A 12,908-nucleotide genomic window follows, 5' to 3' on the forward strand; every position below is an offset into this window, starting at 1 on the left:
CGAGCACATATGGTCTTTAATGTTTACTAAAGTTGGAAACTTTGGTCCAAATTCCTAAAATTGGTTAGACATATAAGTTATTACTACATAAAGAGGGTAAGGGGTCGTTTGGTACGTGGGATAAGCAGAGGCGTACCCAGAATTTCAAAAATATGGGTGCACTATAAGCACTAGAGATCCGAGTTTTCGAGAGAGTATCATAAGAGATGTATTTTTGGTTTAGGAATTTTAAAGGTTAAAACGAAAACTAAAAAAAGAGAAGGAAAAAAAAAAGAAGACGTATAACTAATATAAAAGGGAGAAAAAGAAACAAAAATATATTTAATTAGAAAAAACGAGAGAGCTTGCGAATTTAGCCCTATTTATTAATTAAAATATGATTTAAAAGAGGAAAGAGTACATAATCGAACCCATGACTAAAAGATAGAAGGTGCACCTCCTTACCAATGCACTTTAACTAAAGTGTTCACTTGAGTTTGGGTGCACCTATGTAAATTTAAATATTTGAGCTTGAAATTTACTAGTGTCATGCATGATTTCGGGGGAGGAGGATGGGTTCACGTGAACCCGCCCCTTCTCATGTGCATCTGCCTCTGGAGATAAGGTGGGATAATGTGTTGGATTAAATTTATACAATATTTAGTTGATAGTATAAATTTATCCTTGATAACGGTATAAATTTAATCTCACACTTAATACATGATATCTCGTCTTATTCCATCAAACTTAGAATTATATTATTCCATCTCCTAGATGGGATAAATTAGTCCAAAGATTATAATTTCGAGATAATTTAATCCACGTACTAGACGACTAACTCATAAGTGTATCATTACTCTAATTAGTGTGAAACATTTAGAAAATTTTGGTAAGCTTTGCACAGAGCGAATATTATTATGTCACATTAATAGTAATTTAAGTTGTCTTAGTTCAATAAGTAACTTTGTCGATTAGTATTGGAGGTTGATGAAAATTAAATAAAACTTTACTATAAATATTATGAACCACGCAGAACCTTTGGCTTTGGGTATAAATGGGTAAATTGTGAGTTTACTCGAAGCAAATAACATCATGGTAAATTTTTATCTGTTGTTCCTCTTTGTATCAGCTATTTAGTAATTGATTCTTTTTATTTATCTTGCAACTTATGGACTTTTTAGGCCATATTATAAAGAACATCACTGAAAATTTTATAAGAAAATATTAAATAATAGTTTAAAATTTTACAAGTTATTACAATAGATCCAAGTCTAATATTATCGGGAAGGGGTAATTTTCCAAGGGCTATATCTATATCACTTTTTGAAATAGGGAAAAAAATTAAGTAATACCCTAAAAATGAATATTTGCGTAAATCAGCCCATTATAGTACAATGTTAAGGATGGCGTATATAAATAACCCTCAAAGTCAATGGTCTTGAAATTTTATTTCTGCTAGCCCCATAGACAAGTTTATCAAGTGTAGCCCCTTGCTTGCCTCATGGACAATAACTTTTGACCTTGAAATTCTACCCACGGGACAGATGGGGCTCAAAAATAAAAAACCACCCAATAAAGTGTCATATTTCTGTAATCTATTGCAAAGTTAAAGGATGGAAAAATTAGTTGGGCTCACTTTTTTGACCGGCTATTAGAGTTTAGCCATATTTTGAATTGTAATGGTAAAGTAGTCAACTCTTCCCCTGCTAAAATACAAAACACAACTTCAATATTCAGTACTTGAGTTCGAAGTCCCAAGAACATTTTTTGATTTTTGAGCATTTACTAGTGTAAAATCCGCGAATAACTCTCGGAGTTCAAAATACTTGGATTTAAACCTTTAGGGTGAAACAATGTGAAAAAGATTCAAACTCCAGTAATCATTGCTAGGGTTTGAACATATAAAGGTTTAAATCCTAGTAATTATTGTGGGGGTTTGAACCTAAAAGGATTGTTTCATCTATAGTACCTCTCTTGAACTCAAGAATAATATCATGTAGTTTCAGCTTGTGAAAATTAGAACTCCATGACTGTGTCACAAGTTTCAAAACAAAGTATCTTTGAGTTTAAATCCCAGTAACCGTTGTTGAGGTTTGAACCTGTAAATGTTTGAACCCCAGTAATCGATGCTGGAGTTTGAACCTATAAAGGTTTGAACTCCACTACAACGTGCTTAAATTTTACCTTTAAACGCCCTGAAGTCAAGCACCATGTATTTGAGAGGGAAAATGACACTGTATAGCCGCTCTCAAAATAATAGCCAAAAAATATACTATATTTTTTGTGTATGTGTGTGTGTGTGTATATATATATATATATAGAGAGAGAGAGAGAGAGAGAGAGTTTTTGGAACTCCCTATTTGAAATTATACTTGTAGAGAGTTTTTGGAACTCCAGTATATTATGCTAGAGTTTTACTTGTACAATGCTTGAAATCTTGTTACACCCCATGTTTTCGTACGTGAAAGTACGCCATAAGTAAATTGATAGAAGCTCGGAAATGAGATGGTACATCCTGCATTTTCGTATGTTAAAATTTTGTCGTAAGCTAATCGACGTAAGTTCGAGAATGGGATTATTTTGAGATTATAAGAATTATGCTATTTCAAACAAGTGATGAGTAAATTCGTGAAGGTGAGTGTTATATCCCGCATTTCGTACGTAAAAGTTTCATCATAAGTTAATCGACGTAGACTTGGGGATGAGGTTGTCTTGAGGTTATACACATTTATGCTACTTATAACAAGCGATAAGTAAGTGTCGTGAAGGATAAAGGGTAAACGAATAAAAGAAAATGAGTTTCGTCGAAGGTTGTCGATTTGGGATAAAATATGGTCCTAGCCATAATACCCGGTATTTATGGACTAGTGCCATACAAGGCACCCATGACCACAATAGTAGGGTACGTAAAGTATATTAAAAGTGAGTAGTATTTTATGAAAATTGAGATAATTCTTAATTATGAGAATTATTGAGTAATGGAAAAATTAACAAATTAATTAAAATTAGTGATTAATTAATTAATAAACTTCGGATAAGTTTAACCCCTCCCCAACGTGGCAGCACCCCCTTTCCTAATTTATGACTATTGAAAGTGATTTAAAGGTGTCACAATTGGAAAAGTTATGTGACACCAAGCTTAATTACGTGGGGCTTATCTAAAAGTCCTTAAGAAATTGGAAAAGTGATTTAGAGGTGTCACAATATTTGAAATCTCTTAAGAAAGGATTCAAGCAAGGTAACGGTTTTGGTAAGAGTTTAAGCCAATTCCTTACATAGTAATGATATTTCCTATCTCTTAAGAAAGAGCTTCAACAAAGAGGATTTTCAAAATAGCAACGTTATTACTAAGTTCTTAAAGAAAAGCTAAGCCAAGATTATCTTTGCATAGCAACATTATTGCTTCGGGTATTTCATACGAATTGTTCCCTATTTCGATTGTTGTTATGTGTTTCGTCGCGATAGGCATGTATTAGAAGGATTGTCTAGAGGATCGACTCAAGTATGTTAAGGCTATCACTTCTTTCTTTTCGGCATGATCCATACGATACAAACGAAATGAGTAAATGCACAATTTTAATAAATGACTCTATTCATAGAAATACTGGAGATGCCTATGTTCTTGATTCCCCATGTGTCATATTATTCTATCATCTGTTCATGGGTCTCATAAAATACGTAAGTTGATAAAGTTTATTTCATGATATTAATCAGATGTATAATGGTCTTGTGACATTCCAAGAGATTTTATTGACGTACTTCTCATGCATTGCATTCATTTACATTGACTCATGACCAGATAGTGTATATACATGCATATATGTATAATATATGTATATGAGATATGGAAAAAGGTTACGGCGTTATATACGCACCGCCACCTGATCAGCTGGTATACGTTGATGATTTGTCCACAGTAGCTGAGATGATATGATGGGATGCTTTCAGAGGCTTGATGATGTTATGAACGCATTTACCTATGCATGGTATGACATTTATACGCATATGCATGACATTATAATATTAAATGATTCACAGAGCTATTCAGATATACATGTTGAGTCTTTTACTCCATGTTTCCCTCATGTTTATTATTTACTGATTTTCATTCCTTACATATTCGGTACATTATTTGTACTGACGTTCCTTTTGCCTGGGGACACTGCGTTTCATGCCCGCAAGTCCCAATAAACAGGTCGAGAGTCCTCCAAGTAGGCGATTAGCTCAGAGGAAGATGTTGGTGCACTTCATTTGCTCCGGAGTTGCTTGTTTGGTCAGTATGATTTAGATGTGTATTGTTTGTATGGCGGGGCTCTATCCCGACCTTTATGATAATTATGTATCCTTAGAGGCTTGTAGATAAATATTATGTACATAAAAGATTGTATGGCCTTGTCGGCCTATGTTCAGTGTACGAGTGGCTATTTTGGTCTTAGAGGCCCATATGTCTTATGTATAAGTTGGTATTACATGTTAGATTCTACCTATTTCACGGCAGCCTCTCCGACTCAGTTAGCTATGATAGTATGATACGAAAAGATATATTGTATTGGTACTCGGTTGAATAAGGTACCGGGTGCCCCTCGCGGCCCATCAGCTTGGGTTGTGACAAATCCAATACCATTGCTGGAGTTCTTTCATGTATTAGATAGGCATATTTTTTAGTGACTACTTTGTCAATACAATTAAAAAGACATGCAAACTTTAATAACCGACTCAAAAAGTGACTATTCACCAATTTTATGCTTAAGGGACGTATAGGCATATAATTTTTATTGGAATTAAATTTATAAAATAATTGGGACTATATTTTAAAATTCAAGATATATCAGTTCAAATAAATTTATTTGGATTAATATAATTGGATTAATTATAAGCCCAATATATATGGATTAAATAAATAAGCCTTAATCCATTGGGCTAGTCCATTTAATTGGGCTAAAGTGATGAATCCACTTCATTAAGCTCAAGATGTCATCCTCCTAGAGGCCCAGTTTGGTACCACGTGTCAAATGACATGACGCTCCAAGTCAAACGGAAGAGCCAATAGGATCATGCCACGTGTCAAAATGACAAGGCATGCCAAGTCACATTAAAAGGTCAATAAAATCTCGCCACGTGTGCAAGTGACATGTTTTGGCCAATCAAATGTGACCATGTCACACTTCAATATGATTAGTCGGAAAGAGTTTGTTCTTATCATAACTCTTCCTTTCCACAACTATAAATAGGGGTCTTCGTAACTCAGAAAGGGACCGGAAGTTATAACAAGAAGCAAGAGAGAGCTCGTGGATCAAACACCGCAAATTCCTCTACAAGTTTCAAGCTTCAAGCAATCAAGTTCAAGTTCAACAAATCAAGTTCAAGCTCAAGAACGAAGAACAAATCAATTTCAAGCTAAATAACGAAGAACAAATCAAATTCAAGCTCAAGAACGAAGAACAAATCAAGGTTCAAGGAGTGCGAGTTCAAATCAAAGTTCATTCTAGTTGAATTCAAGATCATCGTTCGTGGCAACAAACATAGATTCAAGATCAAACTCAAAGACCCTTGAATTTATTTACAATTGGAAAGAAGAATTAGAGGATACATAGAGATTGTAACACTCAAATATTCGAAATAAAATACTACAATTGTTGCGATATTTTCGGTCTTGATTTTATTTTCTCGACGCAAATTTATTGTCTATAAATTCTGACACACCCAGTGGGACAATCTCTACCTCTATCTCAACTTTTCAATTACCAAAGTTCAAGAACATTGAAATGGCTTCGAAGAAAATCAACTCCAAATCAACATCCACCAAAGCTGCTAACTCCAGGTTCTATGTTGATGTGGAAAGCATCCTTGATGTTACCTTTGAAAGCTTTGGACCAGTTACGAGGAGAAAAGAAAGCTCTTTAGGACAACAAGCACCCCAAGTGTCGTTCGCATCAACCCCTATTTTCGGATCTTCATCCTCAAAAGGAGCAAGATATTCCACAAACGTATCTGAAAGAGGAAGCGATGTTGCTGAAAAGATCAAGAAAACTCTTGCTCTCCTTGACCTCTCCGGATCCAAGCACTCTACAGTGAAGGGAGATGATGATGCTTCAAGTGATGGATCCTCCCCACTTACACCACATAGTGTGAACCAATGAAGGATCAATCCGCATGAAAATTCATGCTACTCTCCATCGTCCATGGCAATTATGCAAGCCATGGTGACAAACACTTTATCTATGGAGGAGCAATTGGCAAACTTGATGGAAGCAATCATTGGCTTGACCAAATGCATGCAAAATCAAGAGGCTAGAATTGATAAGCTAACAAACAGGGTGAGAATCTTGATGGAAGAAGAATCCACCCATGTACCCGGCAAGCTCCCGGAAGTTCTAGAGAGTGACTTTTCCCCAAGACAAGCAGCATCCACTAAGTCTATCCCTGTCTCATCTGAAGGGATGATTCCAATCGATCAATTGAAGGAGTTCATTGAAGGAACCATTAAGAACAAATATGAAGTTGCTGCTAAATCCTCCCTTACATATGCAAAGCCGTAAATGTAAGGCCCCGTGAAATTTTTTGCTCAAAACCCAAGATCTCGTAGTGCCAAGTTAGGAATATGTGTTAGAAATTCGTAAAAATTCTTCGCAGCGAGCTTGCGAGCCGCGGTTCGGACCCTTTGGATTGATCTGTGCATTAAAAAGTTAAGGAATAATGTTTTCTAGAAGAGCGCATTTCTACGGTCCATTATGCGGTCGCATAATAGCTATGCGGACCGCATAGTCGCCGCAGAGTGAGGCAGTTTGATGGTTAATTTTGAGGTCAACTATGCGGCCAATTATGCGATCGCATAATCAATATGCGGTCCGCATAGTCATCGCATAATCTCCTTGGAATTTTGCGAGTAGCAGTTCTGTGGTGCATTATGCGACCGTAGAACAGGTATGCGGACCGCATTCTTATCGCATATCCAGGCAGTTTGTTTATGTTTTGGGAGCCATTTCGCGGTCCCTTTTGCGGGCCGCATGTCAATTATGCGATCGCATATGCGATGGCAGATCTGTTCCGGGGCTCCAAATTTCTAATTTTCTTACCCGACCCCATGTCGATATATTATACACTACCCTTAATTTTAGGCCTATTTTCTGATGCATTTAGAGAGAGAGAGAGAGGGTCTTAGAGGGAGAAGGGGTTCTTCACCAACATTTCTCCTAAGATCTTGCTTAAACCTTGAAGATTTGTCAAGAAAGGCACCTTGGTCTTCTTCCTAAAAGGTAAGGTTCTTAAACCCAAGTTCTTAATTACTAGATATAACTAGGATAGACCATTAGAAGGGTAATCCATGAGGATGGGAGTGGATATCTTGCATGCATGAGTTCTTAAAGTATTTGGTGAGGTTTTGAAAGGATGGGATGGGGGTGATAGGATCTTTCACAATTAGTTTTAAAATCATAACACCCACTTAGTGTTTGAAAATATGCTCAAATGAGTTAGAACTATGATCACCTCTCTAATTTGTGGTTTGATTTGTCATGTTCCTAAGATATTAACGTTGCTAAGAGTCTCGGAGTATAGTAGGACTTAAGGAAAGCTCAATCGAGGTATGTAGACTAAACTTTCTCTCTCGGAAGTAAATACCATATTGTTTTGTAAGTTTAAGTATGGCTTGTCTACCAAAACGGTATAGCCTTGAGTCACATTTTAAATGAAGGTTAGTATACTAATCGGGTGAGAAGAATTCGTTCTGTTTAATGCTCCCCGTTGCTCTTATGTGTACTAAATGTGTTGATTGAAATTGTGCATTTATCATGATGGAAAAAGGGGTAATTCAATGATAATTGCTTGCTTATAACTTCAATGTGTATTTCAATTGTTGGTTGGCATGTTCCCCTTTGGGAAGAATCCTTTGTGTTTGATGATTTTATTACTATTGACTCGAAAATATATGATTCCCGGAATATTCGATACATTAATATTGGTTGGTGATCCTTGTAAATAAAGGAGATAGAAAATGTGGAAAACCAAATGCGGCCTTCGTGCCATGAAAAAGATGAATCTTGTGAAAGGACCAAAGGGCCAAAGAAAATACTGTTATCGAAAGAGATTGAGGACATTAATAAAAACTATAAAATGTGAGAGGTATTAAGGTAAGCATGGTTGTGTTTATGCTATATTTGTATACTTGTATTTATACTACAATTGTGTGCAATATCAAATAAAATCAAAAATATTTTTGGGAGTATCATTAGCAAAACTGAGCAAGGGTGGGTCATAAGGCTCACACCTGAAACTAAACGTGTCGGTGTAGGGATGGATCGTGGTTATTCCCCTTAATTGGGATGGACTTGGTAACATTTGTAAATTGGTAACGCCAACCCACACGGCATATGTGGGAAGGCAGCCTAGCCGATCGGGTCGTGATCGGACGCCATGCCGCACACATGATGGTATTGTGCTGGGAATCAAAAACTGGAAATTGTGGTTGTGGTACATGTCTCCAAAAGGACGACCTAGACGATCGAGTCGTGATCGGACTCTGTGCTAACAAAGACAGTGATATAACTCATATCGGTGCTAATGACCTCCCAACCAAAAAAACTATATATATTATTTTCGTAAACTAGAAGACTTACATGTTTCAAATTGGATGCTAGTATACTGTTGATTTTGACTTACTGTTTTGTGGTTTCTTTGCTTGTATGGTTATTCTATTCTGAAAGAGGACTTTTAGCCTTATATACTAGTGCTATTCGACGGCGCTAACGTCCCTTTTCCCGGGAGTGCTGTATCGTTTAATGATACAGGTGGTTCCACAGCGGGCGACATCGGCCAGTGATAGCGGTACTCTCTCCCCAGCAGTCTTGGTGAGCCCCACTCCATCCCGGGGATATGTCATGTATCTTTTGTTCATTTTCTCATCACGTTTTGAGGTATAGCCGGAGCCTTATTGCCGGCATTTCCCTATTACTCTTCTATTATATTTAGAGGCTCCGTAGACTGTTTGTGGGTAGTGGTTGATGTTGGGAGTCCAGACTAGAAAAGTTGGTACTTGATAAACACGTTTTTCATTAACCTTATAAACTTGTAATATTTTGTAAACTATGAATGAAGTCATTGACAGAAATGTAATGAAAGTTGCTAATGGAAGATTGCTTAGTGTATTGATAAATGGGATAACATTCCCTCTTTATTCATGAACCAGCTTGGGTAGAATGAAATCTAATAGGCTTGCTCATTCGGGTTTACTCGGTTGAGTGCCGGTCGCGTTCCCCATTTTTTGGGGCGTGACAGTACACTACAAAGGTCGATATGTTCAAGATGCCTGCTAGCTATCAACCTCCAAAGTTTCAACAGTTTGATGGTAAAGGTAACCCAAAGCAACATGTGGTGCACTTCGTTGAGACATGCAACCTGGGACTTATGGAGGTTACCTCGTCAAGCAGTTTGTCCGCTCATTAAAAGAAAATGCTTTTGATTGGTACACAAACTTCGAGGCTGGATCTGTTGATAGCTGGGATCAACTAGAGCAAGAATTCCTCAATCGCTTTTATAGCACAAGACGCACTGTGAGTATGATAGAACTTACAAATACTCGTCAACGAAAGGATGAACCAGTTATCGACTTTATCAATCATTGGAGGAATGCAAGCCTCAACTGCAAAGACAGGCTTAGTGAAGCTTCAGGCATAGAGATGTGCATCCAAGGCATGCATTGGGGATTGCGCTACATCTTGCAAGGTATCAAGCTTGGCACATTTGAAGAACTTTCAACTCGTGCCCACAACATGGAATTGAGCATGGCCTCCGCTGGAAATGAAAGGTTGCCCATCTATGAACCTCGCAAAGGGAATGACAAGCAAGAAGTCAGGAAGTGGGGCAAATTCGTACCCAAGTCTGAAAGTAAAGAAGCTATGAATGTCAACATGTCACCTATGAAGTTCCCGACGAAGGTGAGCAAGAAGCAGAGTATGAAATCCACTTCTTTTCAAGATAAGCCAAGTGTAAAGTTGTCTCTAAAATAAATGCAGGAGAAAGAGTACCCATTCCTGGATTCTGATATGCCAGCCATTTTCGAAGAACTCCTCGAGTTAAATCTCATTGAGCTTCCGGAGATGAAGCTACCAAATGAAGCTGGGAAAACGAATGACCCAAATTACTGCAAATATCACCGACTTGTAAGCCACCTTCTGGAGAAGTGCTTTGTTTTCAAGGACAAAGTTATGGACTTGGCCCGTGAAAAGAAGATCTTGCTTGAAGATGAGAAGGCAAGTGCAAACCAAGTCTCAATCACCTTTGGCTCATTCAGTCTAGATGAGTTATGCAGTTTAAAACAAACCAAAGAAGAAGAATTACTAGAGAATAACAAAGTCGAAGTAGACCACCATGATGATGATGAAGGTTGGACATTGGTGACTCGTCGTAGGCGCTACAAAAAAAGCCCACGAAAAGAATCAATAAAACAACCAACAAGGAAGATTATGGTAAAAATACCAACGAAAAAGAATCCAGTTTGGCATTTGAAGAAAGTAAAAGTGGAGATGCACCACCCTCAAAAGCCACGACATACAGTGACCTTGGAGGATTTCTTACCATCTTGGTTCTGCACGAAGATTTCCCATGATCGTATTGAGGCCTCTTGTTGCAATGCTGACAAAGGGGAAGAAAAGAGTGATGACTAACCGTTGGCATCATCTTCGGAAAAGCTCACTGAGTCCATTCCTCAAGAAGTTAATGTTTGTGAGGAAAAAGTCACGTTCACAAATGACGATCTTCTGCTAGGTGACACTCTTCATATCCGCCCATTGTACCTGGTTGGCTATATGCGTGATGAAAGGGTAAATCAAATTTGGGTTTATGGAGGATCCTCAATGAATATTTTGCCAATTCGTATTGTGAAAGAACTTGGTATTCCCATGAACGAACTCTTAAAAAGTTGTGTGATGATCCAAGGATTCAACCAAGGGGGGAAAAGAGCCATAGGCGTGATCAGGCTAGAAATCACCATTGAAGATGTGCAATCAAGTGCATGGTTGCATATAATCGATGCGAAAACTTCATAAAATGTCTTGCTTGGAAGGCCTTGGATACATGAGAATAAAGTGGTTCCATCTACCTACCATCAATATTTAAAATACTACGAGGGTGAAGTCGAGAAGAAGATAGTTGCTGATGATGAGCCATTCACCGAGGCAGAGTCACACTTCACCGATGCAAAGTTCTACTTGAAGAACCGCATTGTGAAGGAGATAAAAGTTGATGATGGCATGAAAAGCAAGAATGACGAACCCATAACTAAAAGAGTTTAGGTGACTATTGGTAAAGCCAAAGCTGTTAATGAGGAGGTACCCGCCAACTTGAATAAATCTCATAAAGGGGGTATTGCGTCTTATGGAAAGAAAGTAAGTCCTGCGCTCCAATATATCTCTAAAAGGAAGAAAGACGGGGGTGAATCATCTAATCTCCAAGCTAACACGCTAAAGGAGCTAACTCTTTCGGTAAAACGAATTGAGGCAGTAAAGTTTTCCTCGAAGCCGCTTGCAGGGTTTGTAGCCCAAAATTGTTTACAGAATGGGCCACTCCCTACAAAGCGAACAGATGAAGGTTTTGACCCTAACACTTAAAAGTTATTTGCAAAAGATGGATACAATCCCAATGAGCCGTCAAAGTTAGGGAAGCTCCCATCAGAAGCTACAACGAGGCAACCATGTGAAGGTTTGGGATACAAGCAACCGTCACAAGTGCGCATCTCCATAAGAAGGTCGAGTAGCAATTATATCACCGTTGAAGATGAATCTGCTGCTTCCAATAAGCCTTATATCTTTGATCGACTTGTAAAATCACCGGTGAGGACCTCCGTGTCTGAATGATTGGGTTCATTACCGAAAGGGAACAAGTTCCAGAGAAATTTTCAAAGCATAAGAACACACGCTTCACCTAAAATCCAGAAGATCTCTAAGGATTTCCAAAGTTTGGTTCCTTCTATAATGAGGAGACAAACAAAACTTGTGGTTTCATGTAAAGAAGTACTGAAGGTAAAGCCATATACCGTGGTCTATACTAAGGAGCGTGATGAAGATGAAGAAAGTGTGGGTTCTTCGTATCATGTTACTATACAAGTCGAGAATGGCATTCTATATTCAATGGAAGATAATGCAGAATTGGAGGATGTTTCGCCGTGTTATCACAAATCCTTCAACAATAGGGACCCTCAAGAAGATGAAGATGCAAAAGATGCTCCACCGGAACTTGAAGAAGGAGTGAAGATGCCAGTTGATGCCTTAAAAGAAGTTAACCTTGGCACCGATGAAGAACCAAGACCCACCTACTTAAGTGATTTACTAGAAGCTGATGAAGAGAGCACTTACTCAAAGGGTTCAGGGATGTCTTTGCTTGGAGTTACAAGGACATGCCTGGCTTGGACCCGAAAGTAGTAGTCTATCACCTTGCAGTCAAAAATGGTGCTCGCCCTGTTAAACAAGCTCAAAGGCATTTTAGGCCGGACTTGTTTCCCTTGATTGAAACCAAAGTTAACAAACTCATCGAAGTTGGCTTTATTTATGAAGTTAAATACCTAACATGGGTTTCAAGTATTGTCCCTGTAAGGAAGAAAAATGGCCAGATTTAAGTGTGCGTTGACTTTAGGGATCTTAATAATGCATATCCGAAAGATGAGTTCCTGCTTCCCATTCCAGAACTGATGATCGATGCTACTACTGGGTACGAGGCAATGTCATTTATTGATGGTTCATCAGGCTAAAACCAAATTCGCATGGCGCTAAAAGATGAAGAGCTTACTGCATTTCGTACCCCCAAGGGTATTTATTGCTACAAGGTAATGCTTTTTGGCTTGAAAAACGATGGTGCTACTTATCAAAGGGCTATGCAGAATATTTTTGACGATCTTCTCCACAAGAATGCCAAATGCTATGTTGACGACTTGGTGGTAA

This window comes from Nicotiana sylvestris, chromosome 3 (genome assembly GCF_000393655.2).
Source record: "Nicotiana sylvestris chromosome 3, ASM39365v2, whole genome shotgun sequence".
Classification (NCBI taxonomy): Eukaryota; Viridiplantae; Streptophyta; class Magnoliopsida; order Solanales; family Solanaceae; genus Nicotiana; species Nicotiana sylvestris.